Consider the following 24,000-nt stretch of genomic DNA (forward strand, 5'->3'; position numbering starts at 1 on the left):
TTCTCACAGTGGCCTTTTTTTTTTGGTCAGAGGAGGAGGGAGGGAGGGAAACACTAATGTAGTGTTTGGGGATAACCACTCTGTGACATCAGACCTTCCGCTTCCCACTTCTTGGTGGATATTGCTTGCCTGACTTTTCCCAAAATGCACTGTGACATCAGACCTTCCGCTTCCCACTTCTTGGTGGATATTGCTTGCCTGACTTTTCCCAAAATGCACTGAGACACCAGACCTTCCACTTCCCACTTCTTGGTGGATATTGCTTGTCTGAGTTTTCCCAAAATGCACTGAGATACCAGACCTTCCGCTTCCCACTTCTTGGTAGATACTGCTGGTCTGACATCTCCCAAAATGCACCATTGAAGTCCCTCAGCCGCCTTTACCAGCCACCTGTCTGTCTTTCACCTGAGGAAGCACCCAAGGGGCAAGACCGTAGCAGCTGAATGTCCTGGCAAAGCCAGGCTGAGGGAGCAGCCAAAAGATTGCCTGCCTCTGGGCCGAGGCTGCGGTGACCGTGTGTTGTGGGCAGCCTCTGCTGGCAGCAAAAGCCTACTGCACCTGGCATTCCCAGGCGGTCTCCCATCCAAGTACTAACCAGGCCTGAGTCTGCTTAGCTTCCGAGATCAGACGAGATCGGGCGTTTTCAGACTAGTATGGCCGTAGGCATTGACTGCCCTGCTTTCTGGCTAATTCAAGTCTCATAGCTCAGCCGCTTCTTCTTTGCCGCTCATGGCAATTCTTTTCCCTCTCTCCTCCTCCTCCTCCTCCTCCTCCTCCTTTGTGCTCTCTCTCCCTCTCGCCGCTTTTCACATCCTTGCGAGGCGTGGTTGTCTTTCAGCTCAGCCAGCGCCCAAGGGGCAAGACCGTAGCAGCTGAATGTCCTGGCAAAGCCAGGCTGAGGGAGCAGCCAAAAGATTGCCTGCCTCTGGGCCGAGGCTGCGGTGACCGTGTGTTGTGGGCAGCCTCTGCTGGCAGCAAAAGCCTACTGCACCTGGTATTCCCAGGCGGTCTCCCATCCAAGTACTAACCAGGCCTGAGTCTGCTTAGCTTCCGAGATCAGACGAGATCGGGCGTTTTCAGACTAGTATGGCCGTAGGCATTGACTGCCCTGCTTTCTGGCTAATTCAAGTCTCATAGCTCAGCCGCTTCTTCTTTGCCGCTCATGGCAATTCTTTTCCCTCTCTCCTCCTCCTCCTCCTCCTCCTCCTCCTTTGTGCTCTCTCTCCCTCTCGCCGCTTTTCACATCCTTGCGAGGCGTGGTTGTCTTTCAGCTCAGCCAGCGCCCAAGGGGCAAGACCGTAGCAGCTGAATGTCCTGGCAAAGCCAGGCTGAGGGAGCAGCCAAAAGATTGCCTGCCTCTGGGCCGAGGCTGCGGTGACCGTGTGTTGTGGGCAGCCTCTGCTGGCAGCAAAAGCCTACTGCACCTGGTATTCCCAGGCGGTCTCCCATCCAAGTACTAACCAGGCCTGAGTCTGCTTAGCTTCCGAGATCAGACGAGATCGGGCGTTTTCAGACTAGTATGGCCGTAGGCATTGACTGCCCTGCTTTCTGGCTAATTCAAGTCTCATAGCTCAGCCGCTTCTTCTTTGCCGCTCATGGCAATTCTTTTCCCTCTCTCCTCCTCCTCCTCCTCCTCCTCCTTTGTGCTCTCTCTCCCTCTCGCCGCTTTTCACATCCTTGCAAGGCGTGGTTGTCTTTCAGCTCAGCCAGCGCCCAAGGGGCAAGACCGTAGCAGCTGAATGTCCTGGCAAAGCCAGGCTGAGGGAGCAGCCAAAAGATTGCCTGCCTCTGGGCCGAGGCTGCGGTGACCGTGTGTTGTGGGCAGCCTCTGCTGGCAGCAAAAGCCTACTGCACCTGGTATTCCCAGGCGGTCTCCCATCCAAGTACTAACCAGGCCTGAGTCTGCTTAGCTTCCGAGATCAGGCGTTTTCAGACTAGTATGGCCGTAGGCATTGACTGCCCTGCTTTCTGGCTAATTCAAGTCTCATAGCTCAGCCGCTTCTTCTTTGCCGCTCATGGCAATTCTTTTCCCTCTCTCCTCCTCCTCCTCCTCCTCCTCCTCCTTTGTGCTCTCTCTCCCTCTCGCCGCTTTTCACATCCTTGCGAGGCGTGGTTGTCTTTCAGCTCAGCCAGCGCCCAAGGGGCAAGACCGTAGCAGCTGAATGTCCTGGCAAAGCCAGGCTGAGGGAGCAGCCAAAAGATTGCCTGCCTCTGGGCCGAGGCTGCGGTGACCGTGTGTTGTGGGCAGCCTCTGCTGGCAGCAAAAGCCTACTGCACCTGGTATTCCCAGGCGGTCTCCCATCCAAGTACTAACCAGGCCTGAGTCTGCTTAGCTTCCGAGATCAGACGAGATCGGGCGTTTTCAGACTAGTATGGCCGTAGGCATTGACTGCCCTGCTTTCTGGCTAATTCAAGTCTCATAGCTCAGCCGCTTCTTCTTTGCCGCTCATGGCAATTCTTTTCCCTCTCTCCTCCTCCTCCTCCTCCTCCTTTGTGCTCTCTCTCCCTCTCGCCGCTTTTCACATCCTTGCGAGGCGTGGTTGTCTTTCAGCTCAGCCAGCGCCCAAGGGGCAAGACCGTAGCAGCTGAATGTCGTTGAATGTAGCAGCAGACGTAGTCATCCGAGACGCTAGAAGCTGCACGGATCTCCCACATCTCTCACGTGCAATACTTAATCCCAATCACTGACATTTCAAGCACCATTTGAATGATTTTCAAAAAAATTTTAAAACTCTTCCCTTCACTTTTACCTTCTCACAGTGGCCTTTTTTTTTTGGTCAGAGGAGGAGGGAGGGAGGGAAACACTAATGTAGTGTTTGGGGATAACCACTCTGTGACATCAGACCTTCCGCTTCCCACTTCTTGGTGGATATTGCTTGCCTGACTTTTCCCAAAATGCACTGTGACATCAGACCTTCCGCTTCCCACTTCTTGGTGGATATTGCTTGCCTGACTTTTCCCAAAATGCACTGAGACACCAGACCTTCCACTTCCCACTTCTTGGTGGATATTGCTTGTCTGAGTTTTCCCAAAATGCACTGAGATACCAGACCTTCCGCTTCCCACTTCTTGGTAGATACTGCTGGTCTGACATCTCCCAAAATGCACCATTGAAGTCCCTCAGCCGCCTTTACCAGCCACCTGTCTGTCTTTCACCTGAGGAAGCACCCAAGGGGCAAGACCGTAGCAGCTGAATGTCCTGGCAAAGCCAGGCTGAGGGAGCAGCCAAAAGATTGCCTGCCTCTGGGCCGAGGCTGCGGTGACCGTGTGTTGTGGGCAGCCTCTGCTGGCAGCAAAAGCCTACTGCACCTGGCATTCCCAGGCGGTCTCCCATCCAAGTACTAACCAGGCCTGAGTCTGCTTAGCTTCCGAGATCAGACGAGATCGGGCGTTTTCAGACTAGTATGGCCGTAGGCATTGACTGCCCTGCTTTCTGGCTAATTCAAGTCTCATAGCTCAGCCGCTTCTTCTTTGCCGCTCATGGCAATTCTTTTCCCTCTCTCCTCCTCCTCCTCCTCCTCCTCCTCCTTTGTGCTCTCTCTCCCTCTCGCCGCTTTTCACATCCTTGCGAGGCGTGGTTGTCTTTCAGCTCAGCCAGCGCCCAAGGGGCAAGACCGTAGCAGCTGAATGTCCTGGCAAAGCCAGGCTGAGGGAGCAGCCAAAAGATTGCCTGCCTCTGGGCCGAGGCTGCGGTGACCGTGTGTTGTGGGCAGCCTCTGCTGGCAGCAAAAGCCTACTGCACCTGGCATTCCCAGGCGGTCTCCCATCCAAGTACTAACCAGGCCTGAGTCTGCTTAGCTTCCGAGATCAGACGAGATCGGGCGTTTTCAGACTAGTATGGCCGTAGGCATTGACTGCCCTGCTTTCTGGCTAATTCAAGTCTCATAGCTCAGCCGCTTCTTCTTTGCCGCTCATGGCAATTCTTTTCCCTCTCTCCTCCTCCTCCTCCTCCTCCTCCTCCTTTGTGCTCTCTCTCCCTCTCGCCGCTTTTCACATCCTTGCGAGGCGTGGTTGTCTTTCAGCTCAGCCAGCGCCCAAGGGGCAAGACCGTAGCAGCTGAATGTCCTGGCAAAGCCAGGCTGAGGGAGCAGCCAAAAGATTGCCTGCCTCTGGGCCGAGGCTGCGGTGACCGTGTGTTGTGGGCAGCCTCTGCTGGCAGCAAAAGCCTACTGCACCTGGTATTCCCAGGCGGTCTCCCATCCAAGTACTAACCAGGCCTGAGTCTGCTTAGCTTCCGAGATCAGACGAGATCGGGCGTTTTCAGACTAGTATGGCCGTAGGCATTGACTGCCCTGCTTTCTGGCTAATTCAAGTCTCATAGCTCAGCCGCTTCTTCTTTGCCGCTCATGGCAATTCTTTTCCCTCTCTCCTCCTCCTCCTCCTCCTCCTCCTCCTTTGTGCTCTCTCTCCCTCTCGCCGCTTTTCACATCCTTGCGAGGCGTGGTTGTCTTTCAGCTCAGCCAGCGCCCAAGGGGCAAGACCGTAGCAGCTGAATGTCCTGGCAAAGCCAGGCTGAGGGAGCAGCCAAAAGATTGCCTGCCTCTGGGCCGAGGCTGCGGTGACCGTGTGTTGTGGGCAGCCTCTGCTGGCAGCAAAAGCCTACTGCACCTGGTATTCCCAGGCGGTCTCCCATCCAAGTACTAACCAGGCCTGAGTCTGCTTAGCTTCCGAGATCAGACGAGATCGGGCGTTTTCAGACTAGTATGGCCGTAGGCATTGACTGCCCTGCTTTCTGGCTAATTCAAGTCTCATAGCTCAGCCGCTTCTTCTTTGCCGCTCATGGCAATTCTTTTCCCTCTCTCCTCCTCCTCCTCCTCCTCCTCCTCCTTTGTGCTCTCTCTCCCTCTCGCCGCTTTTCACATCCTTGCGAGGCGTGGTTGTCTTTCAGCTCAGCCAGCGCCCAAGGGGCAAGACCGTAGCAGCTGAATGTCGTTGAATGTAGCAGCAGACGTAGTCATCCGAGACGCTAGAAGCTGCACGGATCTCCCACATCTCTCACGTGCAATACTTAATCCCAATCACTGACATTTCAAGCACCATTTGAATGATTTTCAAAAAAATTTTAAAACTCTTCCCTTCACTTTTACCTTCTCACAGTGGCCTTTTTTTTTTGGTCAGAGGAGGAGGGAGGGAGGGAAACACTAATGTAGTGTTTGGGGATAACCACTCTGTGACATCAGACCTTCCGCTTCCCACTTCTTGGTGGATATTGCTTGCCTGACTTTTCCCAAAATGCACTGTGACATCAGACCTTCCGCTTCCCACTTCTTGGTGGATATTGCTTGCCTGACTTTTCCCAAAATGCACTGTGACATCAGACCTTCCGCTTCCCACTTCTTGGTGGATATTGCTTGCCTGACTTTTCCCAAAATGCACTGAGACACCAGACCTTCCACTTCCCACTTCTTGGTGGATATTGCTTGTCTGAGTTTTCCCAAAATGCACTGAGATACCAGACCTTCCGCTACCCACTTCTTGGTAGATACTGCTGGTCTGACATCTCCCAAAATGCACCATTGAAGTCCCTCAGCCGCCTTTACCAGCCACCTGTCTGTCTTTCACCTGAGGAAGCACCCAAGGGGCAAGACCGTAGCAGCTGAATGTCCTGGCAAAGCCAGGCTGAGGGAGCAGCCAAAAGATTGCCTGCCTCTGGGCCGAGGCTGCGGTGACCGTGTGTTGTGGGCAGCCTCTGCTGGCAGCAAAAGCCTACTGCACCTGGTATTCCCAGGCGGTCTCCCATCCAAGTACTAACCAGGCCTGAGTCTGCTTAGCTTCCGAGATCAGACGAGATCGGGCGTTTTCAGACTAGTATGGCCGTAGGCATTGACTGCCCTGCTTTCTGGCTAATTCAAGTCTCATAGCTCAGCCGCTTCTTCTTTGCCGCTCATGGCAATTCTTTTCCCTCTCTCCTCCTCCTCCTCCTCCTCCTCCTTTGTGCTCTCTCTCCCTCTCGCCGCTTTTCACATCCTTGCGAGGCATGGTTGTCTTTCAGCTCAGCCAGCGCCCAAGGGGCAAGACCGTAGCAGCTGAATGTCCTGGCAAAGCCAGGCTGAGGGAGCAGCCAAAAGATTGCCTGCCTCTGGGCCGAGGCTGCGGTGACCGTGTGTTGTGGGCAGCCTCTGCTGGCAGCAAAAGCCTACTGCACCTGGTATTCCCAGGCGGTCTCCCATCCAAGTACTAACCAGGCCTGAGTCTGCTTAGCTTCCGAGATCAGACGAGATCGGGCGTTTTCAGACTAGTATGGCCGTAGGCATTGACTGCCCTGCTTTCTGGCTAATTCAAGTCTCATAGCTCAGCCGCTTCTTCTTTGCCGCTCATGGCAATTCTTTTCCCTCTCTCCTCCTCCTCCTCCTCCTCCTCCTCCTTTGTGCTCTCTCTCCCTCTCGCCGCTTTTCACATCCTTGCGAGGCGTGGTTGTCTTTCAGCTCAGCCAGCGCCCAAGGGGCAAGACCGTAGCAGCTGAATGTCCTGGCAAAGCCAGGCTGAGGGAGCAGCCAAAAGATTGCCTGCCTCTGGGCCGAGGCTGCGGTGACCGTGTGTTGTGGGCAGCCTCTGCTGGCAGCAAAAGCCTACTGCACCTGGTATTCCCAGGCGGTCTCCCATCCAAGTACTAACCAGGCCTGAGTCTGCTTAGCTTCCGAGATCAGACGAGATCGGGCGTTTTCAGACTAGTATGGCCGTAGGCATTGACTGCCCTGCTTTCTGGCTAATTCAAGTCTCATAGCTCAGCCGCTTCTTCTTTGCCGCTCATGGCAATTCTTTTCCCTCTCTCCTCCTCCTCCTCCTCCTCCTCCTTTGTGCTCTCTCTCCCTCTCGCCGCTTTTCACATCCTTGCGAGGCGTGGTTGTCTTTCAGCTCAGCCAGCGCCCAAGGGGCAAGACCGTAGCAGCTGAATGTCCTGGCAAAGCCAGGCTGAGGGAGCAGCCAAAAGATTGCCTGCCTCTGGGCCGAGGCTGCGGTGACCGTGTGTTGTGGGCAGCCTCTGCTGGCAGCAAAAGCCTACTGCACCTGGTATTCCCAGGCGGTCTCCCATCCAAGTACTAACCAGGCCTGAGTCTGCTTAGCTTCCGAGATCAGACGAGATCGGGCGTTTTCAGACTAGTATGGCCGTAGGCATTGACTGCCCTGCTTTCTGGCTAATTCAAGTCTCATAGCTCAGCCGCTTCTTCTTTGCCGCTCATGGCAATTCTTTTCCCTCTCTCCTCCTCCTCCTCCTCCTCCTCCTCCTTTGTGCTCTCTCTCCCTCTCGCCGCTTTTCACATCCTTGCGAGGCGTGGTTGTCTTTCAGCTCAGCCAGCGCCCAAGGGGCAAGACCGTAGCAGCTGAATGTCCTGGCAAAGCCAGGCTGAGGGAGCAGCCAAAAGATTGCCTGCCTCTGGGCCGAGGCTGCGGTGACCGTGTGTTGTGGGCAGCCTCTGCTGGCAGCAAAAGCCTACTGCACCTGGTATTCCCAGGCGGTCTCCCATCCAAGTACTAACCAGGCCTGAGTCTGCTTAGCTTCCGAGATCAGACGAGATCGGGCGTTTTCAGACTAGTATGGCCGTAGGCATTGACTGCCCTGCTTTCTGGCTAATTCAAGTCTCATAGCTCAGCCGCTTCTTCTTTGCCGCTCATGGCAATTCTTTTCCCTCTCTCCTCCTCCTCCTCCTCCTCCTCCTCCTTTGTGCTCTCTCTCCCTCTCGCCGCTTTTCACATCCTTGCGAGGCGTGGTTGTCTTTCAGCTCAGCCAGCGCCCAAGGGGCAAGACCGTAGCAGCTGAATGTCCTGGCAAAGCCAGGCTGAGGGAGCAGCCAAAAGATTGCCTGCCTCTGGGCCGAGGCTGCGGTGACCGTGTGTTGTGGGCAGCCTCTGCTGGCAGCAAAAGCCTACTGCACCTGGTATTCCCAGGCGGTCTCCCATCCAAGTACTAACCAGGCCTGAGTCTGCTTAGCTTCCGAGATCAGACGAGATCGGGCGTTTTCAGACTAGTATGGCCGTAGGCATTGACTGCCCTGCTTTCTGGCTAATTCAAGTCTCATAGCTCAGCCGCTTCTTCTTTGCCGCTCATGGCAATTCTTTTCCCTCTCTCCTCCTCCTCCTCCTCCTCCTTTGTGCTCTCTCTCCCTCTCGCCGCTTTTCACATCCTTGCGAGGCGTGGTTGTCTTTCAGCTCAGCCAGCGCCCAAGGGGCAAGACCGTAGCAGCTGAATGTCGTTGAATGTAGCAGCAGACGTAGTCATCCGAGACGCTAGAAGCTGCACGGATCTCCCACATCTCTCACGTGCAATACTTAATCCCAATCACTGACATTTCAAGCACCATTTGAATGATTTTCAAAAAAATTTTAAAACTCTTCCCTTCACTTTTACCTTCTCACAGTGGCCTTTTTTTTTTGGTCAGAGGAGGAGGGAGGGAGGGAAACACTAATGTAGTGTTTGGGGATAACCACTCTGTGACATCAGACCTTCCGCTTCCCACTTCTTGGTGGATATTGCTTGCCTGACTTTTCCCAAAATGCACTGTGACATCAGACCTTCCGCTTCCCACTTCTTGGTGGATATTGCTTGCCTGACTTTTCCCAAAATGCACTGAGACACCAGACCTTCCACTTCCCACTTCTTGGTGGATATTGCTTGTCTGAGTTTTCCCAAAATGCACTGAGACACCAGACCTTCCACTTCCCACTTCTTGGTGGATATTGCTTGTCTGAGTTTTCCCAAAATGCACTGAGATACCAGACCTTCCGCTTCCCACTTCTTGGTAGATACTGCTGGTCTGACATCTCCCAAAATGCACCATTGAAGTCCCTCAGCCGCCTTTACCAGCCACCTGTCTGTCTTTCACCTGAGGAAGCACCCAAGGGGCAAGACCGTAGCAGCTGAATGTCCTGGCAAAGCCAGGCTGAGGGAGCAGCCAAAAGATTGCCTGCCTCTGGGCCGAGGCTGCGGTGACCGTGTGTTGTGGGCAGCCTCTGCTGGCAGCAAAAGCCTACTGCACCTGGCATTCCCAGGCGGTCTCCCATCCAAGTACTAACCAGGCCTGAGTCTGCTTAGCTTCCGAGATCAGACGAGATCGGGCGTTTTCAGACTAGTATGGCCGTAGGCATTGACTGCCCTGCTTTCTGGCTAATTCAAGTCTCATAGCTCAGCCGCTTCTTCTTTGCCGCTCATGGCAATTCTTTTCCCTCTCTCCTCCTCCTCCTCCTCCTCCTCCTCCTTTGTGCTCTCTCTCCCTCTCGCCGCTTTTCACATCCTTGCGAGGCGTGGTTGTCTTTCAGCTCAGCCAGCGCCCAAGGGGCAAGACCGTAGCAGCTGAATGTCCTGGCAAAGCCAGGCTGAGGGAGCAGCCAAAAGATTGCCTGCCTCTGGGCCGAGGCTGCGGTGACCGTGTGTTGTGGGCAGCCTCTGCTGGCAGCAAAAGCCTACTGCACCTGGTATTCCCAGGCGGTCTCCCATCCAAGTACTAACCAGGCCTGAGTCTGCTTAGCTTCCGAGATCAGACGAGATCGGGCGTTTTCAGACTAGTATGGCCGTAGGCATTGACTGCCCTGCTTTCTGGCTAATTCAAGTCTCATAGCTCAGCCGCTTCTTCTTTGCCGCTCATGGCAATTCTTTTCCCTCTCTCCTCCTCCTCCTCCTCCTCCTCCTCCTCCTTTGTGCTCTCTCTCCCTCTCGCCGCTTTTCACATCCTTGCGAGGCGTGGTTGTCTTTCAGCTCAGCCAGCGCCCAAGGGGCAAGACCGTAGCAGCTGAATGTCCTGGCAAAGCCAGGCTGAGGGAGCAGCCAAAAGATTGCCTGCCTCTGGGCCGAGGCTGCGGTGACCGTGTGTTGTGGGCAGCCTCTGCTGGCAGCAAAAGCCTACTGCACCTGGTATTCCCAGGCGGTCTCCCATCCAAGTACTAACCAGGCCTGAGTCTGCTTAGCTTCCGAGATCAGACGAGATCGGGCGTTTTCAGACTAGTATGGCCGTAGGCATTGACTGCCCTGCTTTCTGGCTAATTCAAGTCTCATAGCTCAGCCGCTTCTTCTTTGCCGCTCATGGCAATTCTTTTCCCTCTCTCCTCCTCCTCCTCCTCCTCCTCCTCCTTTGTGCTCTCTCTCCCTCTCGCCGCTTTTCACATCCTTGCGAGGCGTGGTTGTCTTTCAGCTCAGCCAGCGCCCAAGGGGCAAGACCGTAGCAGCTGAATGTCGTTGAATGTAGCAGCAGACGTAGTCATCCGAGACGCTAGAAGCTGCACGGATCTCCCACATCTCTCACGTGCAATACTTAATCCCAATCACTGACATTTCAAGCACCATTTGAATGATTTTCAAAAAAATTTTAAAACTCTTCCCTTCACTTTTACCTTCTCACAGTGGCCTTTTTTTTTTGGTCAGAGGAGGAGGGAGGGAGGGAAACACTAATGTAGTGTTTGGGGATAACCACTCTGTGACATCAGACCTTCCGCTTCCCACTTCTTGGTGGATATTGCTTGCCTGACTTTTCCCAAAATGCACTGTGACATCAGACCTTCCGCTTCCCACTTCTTGGTGGATATTGCTTGCCTGACTTTTCCCAAAATGCACTGAGACACCAGACCTTCCACTTCCCACTTCTTGGTGGATATTGCTTGTCTGAGTTTTCCCAAAATGCACTGAGATACCAGACCTTCCGCTTCCCACTTCTTGGTAGATACTGCTGGTCTGACATCTCCCAAAATGCACCATTGAAGTCCCTCAGCCGCCTTTACCAGCCACCTGTCTGTCTTTCACCTGAGGAAGCACCCAAGGGGCAAGACCGTAGCAGCTGAATGTCCTGGCAAAGCCAGGCTGAGGGAGCAGCCAAAAGATTGCCTGCCTCTGGGCCGAGGCTGCGGTGACCGTGTGTTGTGGGCAGCCTCTGCTGGCAGCAAAAGCCTACTGCACCTGGCATTCCCAGGCGGTCTCCCATCCAAGTACTAACCAGGCCTGAGTCTGCTTAGCTTCCGAGATCAGACGAGATCGGGCGTTTTCAGACTAGTATGGCCGTAGGCATTGACTGCCCTGCTTTCTGGCTAATTCAAGTCTCATAGCTCAGCCGCTTCTTCTTTGCCGCTCATGGCAATTCTTTTCCCTCTCTCCTCCTCCTCCTCCTCCTCCTTTGTGCTCTCTCTCCCTCTCGCCGCTTTTCACATCCTTGCGAGGCGTGGTTGTCTTTCAGCTCAGCCAGCGCCCAAGGGGCAAGACCGTAGCAGCTGAATGTCCTGGCAAAGCCAGGCTGAGGGAGCAGCCAAAAGATTGCCTGCCTCTGGGCCGAGGCTGCGGTGACCGTGTGTTGTGGGCAGCCTCTGCTGGCAGCAAAAGCCTACTGCACCTGGTATTCCCAGGCGGTCTCCCATCCAAGTACTAACCAGGCCTGAGTCTGCTTAGCTTCCGAGATCAGACGAGATCGGGCGTTTTCAGACTAGTATGGCCGTAGGCATTGACTGCCCTGCTTTCTGGCTAATTCAAGTCTCATAGCTCAGCCGCTTCTTCTTTGCCGCTCATGGCAATTCTTTTCCCTCTCTCCTCCTCCTCCTCCTCCTCCTCCTCCTCCTTTGTGCTCTCTCTCCCTCTCGCCGCTTTTCACATCCTTGCGAGGCGTGGTTGTCTTTCAGCTCAGCCAGCGCCCAAGGGGCAAGACCGTAGCAGCTGAATGTCCTGGCAAAGCCAGGCTGAGGGAGCAGCCAAAAGATTGCCTGCCTCTGGGCCGAGGCTGCGGTGACCGTGTGTTGTGGGCAGCCTCTGCTGGCAGCAAAAGCCTACTGCACCTGGTATTCCCAGGCGGTCTCCCATCCAAGTACTAACCAGGCCTGAGTCTGCTTAGCTTCCGAGATCAGACGAGATCGGGCGTTTTCAGACTAGTATGGCCGTAGGCATTGACTGCCCTGCTTTCTGGCTAATTCAAGTCTCATAGCTCAGCCGCTTCTTCTTTGCCGCTCATGGCAATTCTTTTCCCTCTCTCCTCCTCCTCCTCCTCCTCCTCCTCCTTTGTGCTCTCTCTCCCTCTCGCCGCTTTTCACATCCTTGCGAGGCGTGGTTGTCTTTCAGCTCAGCCAGCGCCCAAGGGGCAAGACCGTAGCAGCTGAATGTCGTTGAATGTAGCAGCAGACGTAGTCATCCGAGACGCTAGAAGCTGCACGGATCTCCCACATCTCTCACGTGCAATACTTAATCCCAATCACTGACATTTCAAGCACCATTTGAATGATTTTCAAAAAAATTTTAAAACTCTTCCCTTCACTTTTACCTTCTCACAGTGGCCTTTTTTTTTTGGTCAGAGGAGGAGGGAGGGAGGGAAACACTAATGTAGTGTTTGGGGATAACCACTCTGTGACATCAGACCTTCCGCTTCCCACTTCTTGGTGGATATTGCTTGCCTGACTTTTCCCAAAATGCACTGTGACATCAGACCTTCCGCTTCCCACTTCTTGGTGGATATTGCTTGCCTGACTTTTCCCAAAATGCACTGAGACACCAGACCTTCCACTTCCCACTTCTTGGTGGATATTGCTTGTCTGAGTTTTCCCAAAATGCACTGAGATACCAGACCTTCCGCTACCCACTTCTTGGTAGATACTGCTGGTCTGACATCTCCCAAAATGCACCATTGAAGTCCCTCAGCCGCCTTTACCAGCCACCTGTCTGTCTTTCACCTGAGGAAGCACCCAAGGGGCAAGACCGTAGCAGCTGAATGTCCTGGCAAAGCCAGGCTGAGGGAGCAGCCAAAAGATTGCCTGCCTCTGGGCCGAGGCTGCGGTGACCGTGTGTTGTGGGCAGCCTCTGCTGGCAGCAAAAGCCTACTGCACCTGGTATTCCCAGGCGGTCTCCCATCCAAGTACTAACCAGGCCTGAGTCTGCTTAGCTTCCGAGATCAGACGAGATCGGGCGTTTTCAGACTAGTATGGCCGTAGGCATTGACTGCCCTGCTTTCTGGCTAATTCAAGTCTCATAGCTCAGCCGCTTCTTCTTTGCCGCTCATGGCAATTCTTTTCCCTCTCTCCTCCTCCTCCTCCTCCTCCTCCTTTGTGCTCTCTCTCCCTCTCGCCGCTTTTCACATCCTTGCGAGGCATGGTTGTCTTTCAGCTCAGCCAGCGCCCAAGGGGCAAGACCGTAGCAGCTGAATGTCCTGGCAAAGCCAGGCTGAGGGAGCAGCCAAAAGATTGCCTGCCTCTGGGCCGAGGCTGCGGTGACCGTGTGTTGTGGGCAGCCTCTGCTGGCAGCAAAAGCCTACTGCACCTGGTATTCCCAGGCGGTCTCCCATCCAAGTACTAACCAGGCCTGAGTCTGCTTAGCTTCCGAGATCAGACGAGATCGGGCGTTTTCAGACTAGTATGGCCGTAGGCATTGACTGCCCTGCTTTCTGGCTAATTCAAGTCTCATAGCTCAGCCGCTTCTTCTTTGCCGCTCATGGCAATTCTTTTCCCTCTCTCCTCCTCCTCCTCCTCCTCCTCCTCCTTTGTGCTCTCTCTCCCTCTCGCCGCTTTTCACATCCTTGCGAGGCGTGGTTGTCTTTCAGCTCAGCCAGCGCCCAAGGGGCAAGACCGTAGCAGCTGAATGTCCTGGCAAAGCCAGGCTGAGGGAGCAGCCAAAAGATTGCCTGCCTCTGGGCCGAGGCTGCGGTGACCGTGTGTTGTGGGCAGCCTCTGCTGGCAGCAAAAGCCTACTGCACCTGGTATTCCCAGGCGGTCTCCCATCCAAGTACTAACCAGGCCTGAGTCTGCTTAGCTTCCGAGATCAGACGAGATCGGGCGTTTTCAGACTAGTATGGCCGTAGGCATTGACTGCCCTGCTTTCTGGCTAATTCAAGTCTCATAGCTCAGCCGCTTCTTCTTTGCCGCTCATGGCAATTCTTTTCCCTCTCTCCTCCTCCTCCTCCTCCTCCTCCTTTGTGCTCTCTCTCCCTCTCGCCGCTTTTCACATCCTTGCGAGGCGTGGTTGTCTTTCAGCTCAGCCAGCGCCCAAGGGGCAAGACCGTAGCAGCTGAATGTCGTTGAATGTAGCAGCAGACGTAGTCATCCGAGACGCTAGAAGCTGCACGGATCTCCCACATCTCTCACGTGCAATACTTAATCCCAATCACTGACATTTCAAGCACCATTTGAATGATTTTCAAAAAAATTTTAAAACTCTTCCCTTCACTTTTACCTTCTCACAGTGGCCTTTTTTTTTTGGTCAGAGGAGGAGGGAGGGAGGGAAACACTAATGTAGTGTTTGGGGATAACCACTCTGTGACATCAGACCTTCCGCTTCCCACTTCTTGGTGGATATTGCTTGCCTGACTTTTCCCAAAATGCACTGTGACATCAGACCTTCCGCTTCCCACTTCTTGGTGGATATTGCTTGCCTGACTTTTCCCAAAATGCACTGAGACACCAGACCTTCCACTTCCCACTTCTTGGTGGATATTGCTTGTCTGAGTTTTCCCAAAATGCACTGAGACACCAGACCTTCCACTTCCCACTTCTTGGTGGATATTGCTTGTCTGAGTTTTCCCAAAATGCACTGAGATACCAGACCTTCCGCTTCCCACTTCTTGGTGGATATTGCTTGCCTGACTTTTCCCAAAATGCACTGTGACATCAGACCTTCCGCTTCCCACTTCTTGGTGGATATTGCTTGCCTGACTTTTCCCAAAATGCACTGAGACACCAGACCTTCCACTTCCCACTTCTTGGTGGATATTGCTTGTCTGAGTTTTCCCAAAATGCACTGAGATACCAGACCTTCCGCTACCCACTTCTTGGTAGATACTGCTGGTCTGACATCTCCCAAAATGCACCATTGAAGTCCCTCAGCCGCCTTTACCAGCCACCTGTCTGTCTTTCACCTGAGGAAGCACCCAAGGGGCAAGACCGTAGCAGCTGAATGTCCTGGCAAAGCCAGGCTGAGGGAGCAGCCAAAAGATTGCCTGCCTCTGGGCCGAGGCTGCGGTGACCGTGTGTTGTGGGCAGCCTCTGCTGGCAGCAAAAGCCTACTGCACCTGGTATTCCCAGGCGGTCTCCCATCCAAGTACTAACCAGGCCTGAGTCTGCTTAGCTTCCGAGATCAGACGAGATCGGGCGTTTTCAGACTAGTATGGCCGTAGGCATTGACTGCCCTGCTTTCTGGCTAATTCAAGTCTCATAGCTCAGCCGCTTCTTCTTTGCCGCTCATGGCAATTCTTTTCCCTCTCTCCTCCTCCTCCTCCTCCTCCTCCTTTGTGCTCTCTCTCCCTCTCGCCGCTTTTCACATCCTTGCGAGGCATGGTTGTCTTTCAGCTCAGCCAGCGCCCAAGGGGCAAGACCGTAGCAGCTGAATGTCCTGGCAAAGCCAGGCTGAGGGAGCAGCCAAAAGATTGCCTGCCTCTGGGCCGAGGCTGCGGTGACCGTGTGTTGTGGGCAGCCTCTGCTGGCAGCAAAAGCCTACTGCACCTGGTATTCCCAGGCGGTCTCCCATCCAAGTACTAACCAGGCCTGAGTCTGCTTAGCTTCCGAGATCAGACGAGATCGGGCGTTTTCAGACTAGTATGGCCGTAGGCATTGACTGCCCTGCTTTCTGGCTAATTCAAGTCTCATAGCTCAGCCGCTTCTTCTTTGCCGCTCATGGCAATTCTTTTCCCTCTCTCCTCCTCCTCCTCCTCCTCCTCCTCCTTTGTGCTCTCTCTCCCTCTCGCCGCTTTTCACATCCTTGCGAGGCGTGGTTGTCTTTCAGCTCAGCCAGCGCCCAAGGGGCAAGACCGTAGCAGCTGAATGTCCTGGCAAAGCCAGGCTGAGGGAGCAGCCAAAAGATTGCCTGCCTCTGGGCCGAGGCTGCGGTGACCGTGTGTTGTGGGCAGCCTCTGCTGGCAGCAAAAGCCTACTGCACCTGGTATTCCCAGGCGGTCTCCCATCCAAGTACTAACCAGGCCTGAGTCTGCTTAGCTTCCGAGATCAGACGAGATCGGGCGTTTTCAGACTAGTATGGCCGTAGGCATTGACTGCCCTGCTTTCTGGCTAATTCAAGTCTCATAGCTCAGCCGCTTCTTCTTTGCCGCTCATGGCAATTCTTTTCCCTCTCTCCTCCTCCTCCTCCTCCTCCTCCTTTGTGCTCTCTCTCCCTCTCGCCGCTTTTCACATCCTTGCGAGGCGTGGTTGTCTTTCAGCTCAGCCAGCGCCCAAGGGGCAAGACCGTAGCAGCTGAATGTCGTTGAATGTAGCAGCAGACGTAGTCATCCGAGACGCTAGAAGCTGCACGGATCTCCCACATCTCTCACGTGCAATACTTAATCCCAATCACTGACATTTCAAGCACCATTTGAATGATTTTCAAAAAAATTTTAAAACTCTTCCCTTCACTTTTACCTTCTCACAGTGGCCTTTTTTTTTTGGTCAGAGGAGGAGGGAGGGAGGGAAACACTAATGTAGTGTTTGGGGATAACCACTCTGTGACATCAGACCTTCCGCTTCCCACTTCTTGGTGGATATTGCTTGCCTGACTTTTCCCAAAATGCACTGTGACATCAGACCTTCCGCTTCCCACTTCTTGGTGGATATTGCTTGCCTGACTTTTCCCAAAATGCACTGAGACACCAGACCTTCCACTTCCCACTTCTTGGTGGATATTGCTTGTCTGAGTTTTCCCAAAATGCACTGAGACACCAGACCTTCCACTTCCCACTTCTTGGTGGATATTGCTTGTCTGAGTTTTCCCAAAATGCACTGAGATACCAGACCTTCCGCTTCCCACTTCTTGGTGGATATTGCTTGCCTGACTTTTCCCAAAATGCACTGTGACATCAGACCTTCCGCTTCCCACTTCTTGGTGGATATTGCTTGCCTGACTTTTCCCAAAATGCACTGAGACACCAGACCTTCCACTTCCCACTTCTTGGTGGATATTGCTTGTCTGAGTTTTCCCAAAATGCACTGAGATACCAGACCTTCCGCTACCCACTTCTTGGTAGATACTGCTGGTCTGACATCTCCCAAAATGCACCATTGAAGTCCCTCAGCCGCCTTTACCAGCCACCTGTCTGTCTTTCACCTGAGGAAGCACCCAAGGGGCAAGACCGTAGCAGCTGAATGTCCTGGCAAAGCCAGGCTGAGGGAGCAGCCAAAAGATTGCCTGCCTCTGGGCCGAGGCTGCGGTGACCGTGTGTTGTGGGCAGCCTCTGCTGGCAGCAAAAGCCTACTGCACCTGGTATTCCCAGGCGGTCTCCCATCCAAGTACTAACCAGGCCTGAGTCTGCTTAGCTTCCGAGATCAGACGAGATCGGGCGTTTTCAGACTAGTATGGCCGTAGGCATTGACTGCCCTGCTTTCTGGCTAATTCAAGTCTCATAGCTCAGCCGCTTCTTCTTTGCCGCTCATGGCAATTCTTTTCCCTCTCTCCTCCTCCTCCTCCTCCTCCTCCTTTGTGCTCTCTCTCCCTCTCGCCGCTTTTCACATCCTTGCGAGGCATGGTTGTCTTTCAGCTCAGCCAGCGCCCAAGGGGCAAGACCGTAGCAGCTGAATGTCCTGGCAAAGCCAGGCTGAGGGAGCAGCCAAAAGATTGCCTGCCTCTGGGCCGAGGCTGCGGTGACCGTGTGTTGTGGGCAGCCTCTGCTGGCAGCAAAAGCCTACTGCACCTGGTATTCCCAGGCGGTCTCCCATCCAAGTACTAACCAGGCCTGAGTCTGCTTAGCTTCCGAGATCAGACGAGATCGGGCGTTTTCAGACTAGTATGGCCGTAGGCATTGACTGCCCTGCTTTCTGGCTAATTCAAGTCTCATAGCTCAGCCGCTTCTTCTTTGCCGCTCATGGCAATTCTTTTCCCTCTCTCCTCCTCCTCCTCCTCCTCCTCCTCCTTTGTGCTCTCTCTCCCTCTCGCCGCTTTTCACATCCTTGCGAGGCGTGGTTGTCTTTCAGCTCAGCCAGCGCCCAAGGGGCAAGACCGTAGCAGCTGAATGTCCTGGCAAAGCCAGGCTGAGGGAGCAGCCAAAAGATTGCCTGCCTCTGGGCCGAGGCTGCGGTGACCGTGTGTTGTGGGCAGCCTCTGCTGGCAGCAAAAGCCTACTGCACCTGGTATTCCCAGGCGGTCTCCCATCCAAGTACTAACCAGGCCTGAGTCTGCTTAGCTTCCGAGATCAGACGAGATCGGGCGTTTTCAGACTAGTATGGCCGTAGGCATTGACTGCCCTGCTTTCTGGCTAATTCAAGTCTCATAGCTCAGCCGCTTCTTCTTTGCCGCTCATGGCAATTCTTTTCCCTCTCTCCTCCTCCTCCTCCTCCTCCTCCTTTGTGCTCTCTCTCCCTCTCGCCGCTTTTCACATCCTTGCGAGGCGTGGTTGTCTTTCAGCTCAGCCAGCGCCCAAGGGGCAAGACCGTAGCAGCTGAATGTCGTTGAATGTAGCAGCAGACGTAGTCATCCGAGACGCTAGAAGCTGCACGGATCTCCCACATCTCTCACGTGCAATACTTAATCCCAATCACTGACATTTCAAGCACCATTTGAATGATTTTCAAAAAAATTTTAAAACTCTTCCCTTCACTTTTACCTTCTCACAGTGGCCTTTTTTTTTTGGTCAGAGGAGGAGGGAGGGAGGGAAACACTAATGTAGTGTTTGGGGATAACCACTCTGTGACATCAGACCTTCCGCTTCCCACTTCTTGGTGGATATTGCTTGCCTGACTTTTCCCAAAATGCACTGTGACATCAGACCTTCCGCTTCCCACTTCTTGGTGGATATTGCTTGCCTGACTTTTCCCAAAATGCACTGTGACATCAGACCTTCCGCTTCCCACTTCTTGGTGGATATTGCTTGCCTGACTTTTCCCAAAATGCACTGAGACACCAGACCTTCCACTTCCCACTTCTTGGTGGATATTGCTTGTCTGAGTTTTCCCAAAATGCACTGAGATACCAGACCTTCCGCTTCCCACTTCTTGGTGGATACTGCTGGTCTGACATCTCCCAAAATGCACCATTGAAGTCCCTCAGCCGCCTTTACCAGCCACCTGTCTGTCTTTCACCTGAGGAAGCACCCAAGGGGCAAGACCGTAGCAGCTGAATGTCCTGGCAAAGCCAGGCTGAGGGAGCAGCCAAAAGATTGCCTGCCTCTGGGCCGAGGCTGCGGTGACCGTGTGTTGTGGGCAGCCTCTGCTGGCAGCAAAAGCCTACTGCACCTGGTATTCCCAGGCGGTCTCCCATCCAAGTACTAACCAGGCCTGAGTCTGCTTAGCTTCCGAGATCAGACGAGATCGGGCGTTTTCAGACTAGTATGGCCGTAGGCATTGACTGCCCTGCTTTCTGGCTAATTCAAGTCTCATAGCTCAGCCGCTTCTTCTTTGCCGCTCATGGCAATTCTTTTCCCTCTCTCCTCCTCCTCCTCCTCCTCCTCCTCCTTTGTGCTCTCTCTCCCTCTCGCCGCTTTTCACATCCTTGCGAGGCGTGGTTGTCTTTCAGCTCAGCCAGCGCCCAAGGGGCAAGACCGTAGCAGCTGAATGTCCTGGCAAAGCCAGGCTGAGGGAGCAGCCAAAAGATTGCCTGCCTCTGGGCCGAGGCTGCGGTGACCGTGTGTTGTGGGCAGCCTCTGCTGGCAGCAAAAGCCTACTGCACCTGGTATTCCCAGGCGGTCTCCCATCCAAGTACTAACCAGGCCTGAGTCTGCTTAGCTTCCGAGATCAGACGAGATCGGGCGTTTTCAGACTAGTATGGCCGTAGGCATTGACTGCCCTGCTTTCTGGCTAATTCAAGTCTCATAGCTCAGCCGCTTCTTCTTTGCCGCTCATGGCAATTCTTTTCCCTCTCTCCTCCTCCTCCTCCTCCTCCTCCTCCTTTGTGCTCTCTCTCCCTCTCGCCGCTTTTCACATCCTTGCGAGGCGTGGTTGTCTTTCAGCTCAGCCAGCGCCCAAGGGGCAAGACCGTAGCAGCTGAATGTCCTGGCAAAGCCAGGCTGAGGGAGCAGCCAAAAGATTGCCTGCCTCTGGGCCGAGGCTGCGGTGACCGTGTGTTGTGGGCAGCCTCTGCTGGCAGCAAAAGCCTACTGCACCTGGTATTCCCAGGCGGTCTCCCATCCAAGTACTAACCAGGCCTGAGTCTGCTTAGCTTCCGAGATCAGACGAGATCGGGCGTTTTCAGACTAGTATGGCCGTAGGCATTGACTGCCCTGCTTTCTGGCTAATTCAAGTCTCATAGCTCAGCCGCTTCTTCTTTGCCGCTCATGGCAATTCTTTTCCCTCTCTCCTCCTCCTCCTCCTCCTCCTCCTTTGTGCTCTCTCTCCCTCTCGCCGCTTTTCACATCCTTGCGAGGCGTGGTTGTCTTTCAGCTCAGCCAGCGCCCAAGGGGCAAGACCGTAGCAGCTGAATGTCGTTGAATGTAGCAGCAGACGTAGTCATCCGAGACGCTAGAAGCTGCACGGATCTCCCACATCTCTCACGTGCAATACTTAATCCCAATCACTGACATTTCAAGCACCATTTGAATGATTTTCAAAAAAATTTTAAAACTCTTCCCTTCACTTTTACCTTCTCACAGTGGCCTTTTTTTTTTGGTCAGAGGAGGAGGGAGGGAGGGAAACACTAATGTAGTGTTTGGGGATAACCACTCTGTGACATCAGACCTTCCGCTTCCCACTTCTTGGTGGATATTGCTTGCCTGACTTTTCCCAAAATGCACTGTGACATCAGACCTTCCGCTTCCCACTTCTTGGTGGATATTGCTTGCCTGACTTTTCCCAAAATGCACTGTGACATCAGACCTTCCGCTTCCCACTTCTTGGTGGATATTGCTTGCCTGACTTTTCCCAAAATGCACTGAGACACCAGACCTTCCACTTCCCACTTCTTGGTGGATATTGCTTGTCTGAGTTTTCCCAAAATGCACTGAGATACCAGACCTTCCGCTTCCCACTTCTTGGTGGATACTGCTGGTCTGACATCTCCCAAAATGCACCATTGAAGTCCCTCAGCCGCCTTTACCAGCCACCTGTCTGTCTTTCACCTGAGGAAGCACCCAAGGGGCAAGACCGTAGCAGCTGAATGTCCTGGCAAAGCCAGGCTGAGGGAGCAGCCAAAAGATTGCCTGCCTCTGGGCCGAGGCTGCGGTGACCGTGTGTTGTGGGCAGCCTCTGCTGGCAGCAAAAGCCTACTGCACCTGGTATTCCCAGGCGGTCTCCCATCCAAGTACTAACCAGGCCTGAGTCTGCTTAGCTTCCGAGATCAGACGAGATCGGGCGTTTTCAGACTAGTATGGCCGTAGGCATTGACTGCCCTGCTTTCTGGCTAATTCAAGTCTCATAGCTCAGCCGCTTCTTCTTTGCCGCTCATGGCAATTCTTTTCCCTCTCTCCTCCTCCTCCTCCTCCTCCTCCTCCTTTGTGCTCTCTCTCCCTCTCGCCGCTTTTCACATCCTTGCGAGGCGTGGTTGTCTTTCAGCTCAGCCAGCGCCCAAGGGGCAAGACCGTAGCAGCTGAATGTCCTGGCAAAGCCAGGCTGAGGGAGCAGCCAAAAGATTGCCTGCCTCTGGGCCGAGGCTGCGGTGACCGTGTGTTGTGGGCAGCCTCTGCTGGCAGCAAAAGCCTACTGCACCTGGTATTCCCAGGCTGTCTCCCATCCAAGTACTAACCAGGCCTGAGTCTGCTTAGCTTCCGAGATCAGACGAGATCGGGCGTTTTCAGACTAGTATGGCCGTAGGCATTGACTTCCCTGCTTTCTGGCTAATTCAAGTCTCATAGCTCAGCCGCTTCTTCTTTGCCGCTCATGGCAATTCTTTTCCCTCTCTCCTCCTCCTCCTCCTCCTCCTCCTCCTTTGTGCTCTCTCTCCCTCTCGCCGCTTTTCACATCCTTGCGAGGCGTGGTTGTCTTTCAGCTCAGCCAGCGCCCAAGGGGCAAGACCGTAGCAGCTGAATGTCGTTGAATGTAGCAGCAGACGTAGTCATCCGAGACGCTAGAAGCTGCACGGATCTCCCACATCTCTCACGTGCAATACTTAATCCCAATCACTGACATTTCAAGCACCATTTGAATGATTTTCAAAAAAATTTTAAAACTCTTCCCTTCACTTTTACCTTCTCACAGTGGCCTTTTTTTTTTGGTCAGAGGAGGAGGGAGGGAGGGAAACACTAATGTAGTGTTTGGGGATAACCACTCTGTGACATCAGACCTTCCGCTTCCCACTTCTTGGTGGATATTGCTTGCCTGACTTTTCCCAAAATGCACTGTGACATCAGACCTTCCGCTTCCCACTTCTTGGTGGATATTGCTTGCCTGACTTTTCCCAAAATGCACTGAGACACCAGACCTTCCACTTCCCACTTCTTGGTGGATATTGCTTGTCTGAGTTTTCCCAAAATGCACTGAGATACCAGACCTTCCGCTTCCCACTTCTTGGTAGATACTGCTGGTCTGACATCTCCCAAAATGCACCATTGAAGTCCCTCAGCCGCCTTTACCAGCCACCTGTCTGTCTTTCACCTGAGGAAGCACCCAAGGGGCAAGACCGTAGCAGCTGAATGTCCTGGCAAAGCCAGGCTGAGGGAGCAGCCAAAAGATTGCCTGCCTCTGGGCCGAGGCTGCGGTGACCGTGTGTTGTGGGCAGCCTCTGCTGGCAGCAAAAGCCTACTGCACCTGGTATTCCCAGGCGGTCTCCCATCCAAGTACTAACCAGGCCTGAGTCTGCTTAGCTTCCGAGATCAGACGAGATCGGGCGTTTTCAGACTAGTATGGCCGTAGGCATTGACTGCCCTGCTTTCTGGCTAATTCAAGTCTCATAGCTCAGCCGCTTCTTCTTTGCCGCTCATGGCAATTCTTTTCCCTCTCTCCTCCTCCTCCTCCTCCTCCTCCTCCTCCTTTGTGCTCTCTCTCCCTCTCGCCGCTTTTCACATCCTTGCGAGGCGTGGTTGTCTTTCAGCTCAGCCAGCGCCCAAGGGGCAAGACCGTAGCAGCTGAATGTCGTTGAATGTAGCAGCAGACGTAGTCATCCGAGACGCTAGAAGCTGCACGGATCTCCCACATCTCTCACGTGCAATACTTAATCCCAATCACTGACATTTCAAGCACCATTTGAATGATTTTCAAAAAAATTTTAAAACTCTTCCCTTCACTTTTACCTTCTCACAGTGGCCTTTTTTTTTTGGTCAGAGGAGGAGGGAGGGAGGGAAACACTAATGTAGTGTTTGGGGATAACCACTCTGTGACATCAGACCTTCCGCTTCCCACTTCTTGGTGGATATTGCTTGCCTGACTTTTCCCAAAATGCACTGTGACATCAGACCTTCCGCTTCCCACTTCTTGGTGGATATTGCTTGCCTGACTTTTCCCAAAATGCACTGAGACACCAGACCTTCCACTTCCCACTTCTTGGTGGATATTGCTTGTCTGAGTTTTCCCAAAATGCACTGAGATACCAGACCTTCCGCTTCCCACTTCTTGGTAGATACTGCTGGTCTGACATCTCCCAAAATGCACCATTGAAGTCCCTCAGCCGCCTTTACCAGCCACCTGTCTGTCTTTCACCTGAGGAAGCACCCAAGGGGCAAGACCGTAGCAGCTGAATGTCCTGGCAAAGCCAGGCTGAGGGAGCAGCCAAAAGATTGCCTGCCTCTGGGCCGAGGCTGCGGTGACCGTGTGTTGTGGGCAGCCTCTGCTGGCAGCAAAAGCCTACTGCACCTGGTATTCCCAGGCGGTCTCCCATCCAAGTACTAACCAGGCCTGAGTCTGCTTAGCTTCCGAGATCAGGCGTTTTCAGACTAGTATGGCCGTAGGCATTGACTGCCCTGCTTTCTGGCTAATTCAAGTCTCATAGCTCAGCCGCTTCTTCTTTGCCGCTCATGGCAATTCTTTTCCCTCTCTCCTCCTCCTCCTCCTCCTCCTCCTCCTTTGTGCTCTCTCTCCCTCTCGCCGCTTTTCACATCCTTGCGAGGCGTGGTTGTCTTTCAGCTCAGCCAGCGCCCAAGGGGCAAGACCGTAGCAGCTGAATGTCGTTGAATGTAGCAGCAGACGTAGTCATCCGAGACGCTAGAAGCTGCACGGATCTCCCACATCTCTCACGTGCAATACTTAATCCCAATCACTGACATTTCAAGCACC

General features: G+C 53.8%; 35 non-coding genes and 2 pseudogenes across 35 annotated transcripts; all 37 read right to left on the reverse strand.

Annotated features, from left to right (window-relative positions):
• Positions 1 to 546: 546 nt before the first annotated feature.
• LOC144494324 (5S ribosomal RNA) lies at positions 547 to 665 on the reverse strand. Its single transcript, XR_013497943.1, has one exon. It is a non-coding gene; the product is annotated as a 5S ribosomal RNA (ribosomal RNA).
• Positions 666 to 979: 314 nt separating this feature from the next.
• Positions 980 to 1,098, reverse strand: LOC144494219 (5S ribosomal RNA). The gene has a single exon (XR_013497844.1). It is a non-coding gene; the product is annotated as a 5S ribosomal RNA (ribosomal RNA).
• A 314-nt stretch (positions 1,099 to 1,412) lies between these two features.
• Positions 1,413 to 1,531, reverse strand: LOC144494220 (5S ribosomal RNA). Its single transcript, XR_013497845.1, has one exon. It is a non-coding gene; the product is annotated as a 5S ribosomal RNA (ribosomal RNA).
• Positions 1,532 to 1,842: 311 nt separating this feature from the next.
• LOC144494450 (5S ribosomal RNA) lies at positions 1,843 to 1,951 on the reverse strand (annotated as a pseudogene).
• Positions 1,952 to 2,265: 314 nt separating this feature from the next.
• On the reverse strand, positions 2,266 to 2,384 carry LOC144494221 (5S ribosomal RNA). The gene has a single exon (XR_013497846.1). It is a non-coding gene; the product is annotated as a 5S ribosomal RNA (ribosomal RNA).
• A 913-nt stretch (positions 2,385 to 3,297) lies between these two features.
• LOC144494326 (5S ribosomal RNA) lies at positions 3,298 to 3,416 on the reverse strand. Its single transcript, XR_013497945.1, has one exon. It is a non-coding gene; the product is annotated as a 5S ribosomal RNA (ribosomal RNA).
• Positions 3,417 to 3,730: 314 nt separating this feature from the next.
• Positions 3,731 to 3,849, reverse strand: LOC144494327 (5S ribosomal RNA). Its single transcript, XR_013497946.1, has one exon. It is a non-coding gene; the product is annotated as a 5S ribosomal RNA (ribosomal RNA).
• A 314-nt stretch (positions 3,850 to 4,163) lies between these two features.
• On the reverse strand, positions 4,164 to 4,282 carry LOC144494222 (5S ribosomal RNA). The gene has a single exon (XR_013497847.1). It is a non-coding gene; the product is annotated as a 5S ribosomal RNA (ribosomal RNA).
• Positions 4,283 to 4,596: 314 nt separating this feature from the next.
• Positions 4,597 to 4,715, reverse strand: LOC144494223 (5S ribosomal RNA). The gene has a single exon (XR_013497848.1). It is a non-coding gene; the product is annotated as a 5S ribosomal RNA (ribosomal RNA).
• Positions 4,716 to 5,703: 988 nt separating this feature from the next.
• LOC144494224 (5S ribosomal RNA) lies at positions 5,704 to 5,822 on the reverse strand. The gene has a single exon (XR_013497849.1). It is a non-coding gene; the product is annotated as a 5S ribosomal RNA (ribosomal RNA).
• A 311-nt stretch (positions 5,823 to 6,133) lies between these two features.
• On the reverse strand, positions 6,134 to 6,252 carry LOC144494226 (5S ribosomal RNA). The gene has a single exon (XR_013497851.1). It is a non-coding gene; the product is annotated as a 5S ribosomal RNA (ribosomal RNA).
• Positions 6,253 to 6,566: 314 nt separating this feature from the next.
• Positions 6,567 to 6,685, reverse strand: LOC144494227 (5S ribosomal RNA). Its single transcript, XR_013497852.1, has one exon. It is a non-coding gene; the product is annotated as a 5S ribosomal RNA (ribosomal RNA).
• Positions 6,686 to 6,996: 311 nt separating this feature from the next.
• LOC144494228 (5S ribosomal RNA) lies at positions 6,997 to 7,115 on the reverse strand. Its single transcript, XR_013497853.1, has one exon. It is a non-coding gene; the product is annotated as a 5S ribosomal RNA (ribosomal RNA).
• Positions 7,116 to 7,429: 314 nt separating this feature from the next.
• On the reverse strand, positions 7,430 to 7,548 carry LOC144494229 (5S ribosomal RNA). The gene has a single exon (XR_013497854.1). It is a non-coding gene; the product is annotated as a 5S ribosomal RNA (ribosomal RNA).
• Positions 7,549 to 7,862: 314 nt separating this feature from the next.
• LOC144494230 (5S ribosomal RNA) lies at positions 7,863 to 7,981 on the reverse strand. Its single transcript, XR_013497855.1, has one exon. It is a non-coding gene; the product is annotated as a 5S ribosomal RNA (ribosomal RNA).
• A 982-nt stretch (positions 7,982 to 8,963) lies between these two features.
• LOC144494328 (5S ribosomal RNA) lies at positions 8,964 to 9,082 on the reverse strand. Its single transcript, XR_013497947.1, has one exon. It is a non-coding gene; the product is annotated as a 5S ribosomal RNA (ribosomal RNA).
• A 314-nt stretch (positions 9,083 to 9,396) lies between these two features.
• Positions 9,397 to 9,515, reverse strand: LOC144494231 (5S ribosomal RNA). The gene has a single exon (XR_013497856.1). It is a non-coding gene; the product is annotated as a 5S ribosomal RNA (ribosomal RNA).
• Positions 9,516 to 9,832: 317 nt separating this feature from the next.
• Positions 9,833 to 9,951, reverse strand: LOC144494232 (5S ribosomal RNA). The gene has a single exon (XR_013497857.1). It is a non-coding gene; the product is annotated as a 5S ribosomal RNA (ribosomal RNA).
• A 919-nt stretch (positions 9,952 to 10,870) lies between these two features.
• Positions 10,871 to 10,989, reverse strand: LOC144494329 (5S ribosomal RNA). The gene has a single exon (XR_013497948.1). It is a non-coding gene; the product is annotated as a 5S ribosomal RNA (ribosomal RNA).
• Positions 10,990 to 11,297: 308 nt separating this feature from the next.
• Positions 11,298 to 11,416, reverse strand: LOC144494233 (5S ribosomal RNA). The gene has a single exon (XR_013497858.1). It is a non-coding gene; the product is annotated as a 5S ribosomal RNA (ribosomal RNA).
• Positions 11,417 to 11,733: 317 nt separating this feature from the next.
• Positions 11,734 to 11,852, reverse strand: LOC144494234 (5S ribosomal RNA). Its single transcript, XR_013497859.1, has one exon. It is a non-coding gene; the product is annotated as a 5S ribosomal RNA (ribosomal RNA).
• Positions 11,853 to 12,771: 919 nt separating this feature from the next.
• On the reverse strand, positions 12,772 to 12,890 carry LOC144494235 (5S ribosomal RNA). The gene has a single exon (XR_013497860.1). It is a non-coding gene; the product is annotated as a 5S ribosomal RNA (ribosomal RNA).
• Positions 12,891 to 13,201: 311 nt separating this feature from the next.
• LOC144494237 (5S ribosomal RNA) lies at positions 13,202 to 13,320 on the reverse strand. Its single transcript, XR_013497862.1, has one exon. It is a non-coding gene; the product is annotated as a 5S ribosomal RNA (ribosomal RNA).
• A 314-nt stretch (positions 13,321 to 13,634) lies between these two features.
• Positions 13,635 to 13,753, reverse strand: LOC144494238 (5S ribosomal RNA). The gene has a single exon (XR_013497863.1). It is a non-coding gene; the product is annotated as a 5S ribosomal RNA (ribosomal RNA).
• Positions 13,754 to 14,945: 1,192 nt separating this feature from the next.
• LOC144494239 (5S ribosomal RNA) lies at positions 14,946 to 15,064 on the reverse strand. Its single transcript, XR_013497864.1, has one exon. It is a non-coding gene; the product is annotated as a 5S ribosomal RNA (ribosomal RNA).
• A 311-nt stretch (positions 15,065 to 15,375) lies between these two features.
• LOC144494240 (5S ribosomal RNA) lies at positions 15,376 to 15,494 on the reverse strand. Its single transcript, XR_013497865.1, has one exon. It is a non-coding gene; the product is annotated as a 5S ribosomal RNA (ribosomal RNA).
• Positions 15,495 to 15,808: 314 nt separating this feature from the next.
• On the reverse strand, positions 15,809 to 15,927 carry LOC144494241 (5S ribosomal RNA). The gene has a single exon (XR_013497866.1). It is a non-coding gene; the product is annotated as a 5S ribosomal RNA (ribosomal RNA).
• A 1,192-nt stretch (positions 15,928 to 17,119) lies between these two features.
• LOC144494242 (5S ribosomal RNA) lies at positions 17,120 to 17,238 on the reverse strand. Its single transcript, XR_013497867.1, has one exon. It is a non-coding gene; the product is annotated as a 5S ribosomal RNA (ribosomal RNA).
• A 311-nt stretch (positions 17,239 to 17,549) lies between these two features.
• On the reverse strand, positions 17,550 to 17,668 carry LOC144494243 (5S ribosomal RNA). Its single transcript, XR_013497868.1, has one exon. It is a non-coding gene; the product is annotated as a 5S ribosomal RNA (ribosomal RNA).
• Positions 17,669 to 17,982: 314 nt separating this feature from the next.
• LOC144494244 (5S ribosomal RNA) lies at positions 17,983 to 18,101 on the reverse strand. The gene has a single exon (XR_013497869.1). It is a non-coding gene; the product is annotated as a 5S ribosomal RNA (ribosomal RNA).
• Positions 18,102 to 19,086: 985 nt separating this feature from the next.
• Positions 19,087 to 19,205, reverse strand: LOC144494245 (5S ribosomal RNA). Its single transcript, XR_013497870.1, has one exon. It is a non-coding gene; the product is annotated as a 5S ribosomal RNA (ribosomal RNA).
• A 314-nt stretch (positions 19,206 to 19,519) lies between these two features.
• On the reverse strand, positions 19,520 to 19,638 carry LOC144494246 (5S ribosomal RNA). The gene has a single exon (XR_013497871.1). It is a non-coding gene; the product is annotated as a 5S ribosomal RNA (ribosomal RNA).
• Positions 19,639 to 19,952: 314 nt separating this feature from the next.
• On the reverse strand, positions 19,953 to 20,071 carry LOC144494248 (5S ribosomal RNA). Its single transcript, XR_013497873.1, has one exon. It is a non-coding gene; the product is annotated as a 5S ribosomal RNA (ribosomal RNA).
• Positions 20,072 to 21,056: 985 nt separating this feature from the next.
• On the reverse strand, positions 21,057 to 21,175 carry LOC144494249 (5S ribosomal RNA). Its single transcript, XR_013497874.1, has one exon. It is a non-coding gene; the product is annotated as a 5S ribosomal RNA (ribosomal RNA).
• A 314-nt stretch (positions 21,176 to 21,489) lies between these two features.
• Positions 21,490 to 21,608, reverse strand: LOC144494409 (5S ribosomal RNA). Its single transcript, XR_013498024.1, has one exon. It is a non-coding gene; the product is annotated as a 5S ribosomal RNA (ribosomal RNA).
• A 919-nt stretch (positions 21,609 to 22,527) lies between these two features.
• On the reverse strand, positions 22,528 to 22,646 carry LOC144494250 (5S ribosomal RNA). The gene has a single exon (XR_013497875.1). It is a non-coding gene; the product is annotated as a 5S ribosomal RNA (ribosomal RNA).
• Positions 22,647 to 23,568: 922 nt separating this feature from the next.
• Positions 23,569 to 23,677, reverse strand: LOC144494451 (5S ribosomal RNA; annotated as a pseudogene).
• Positions 23,678 to 24,000: the final 323 nt, after the last annotated feature.

The sequence above is a fragment of the Mustelus asterias genome, chromosome 5 (genome assembly GCF_964213995.1).
Source record: "Mustelus asterias chromosome 5, sMusAst1.hap1.1, whole genome shotgun sequence".
Lineage (NCBI taxonomy): Eukaryota > Metazoa > Chordata > Chondrichthyes > Carcharhiniformes > Triakidae > Mustelus > Mustelus asterias.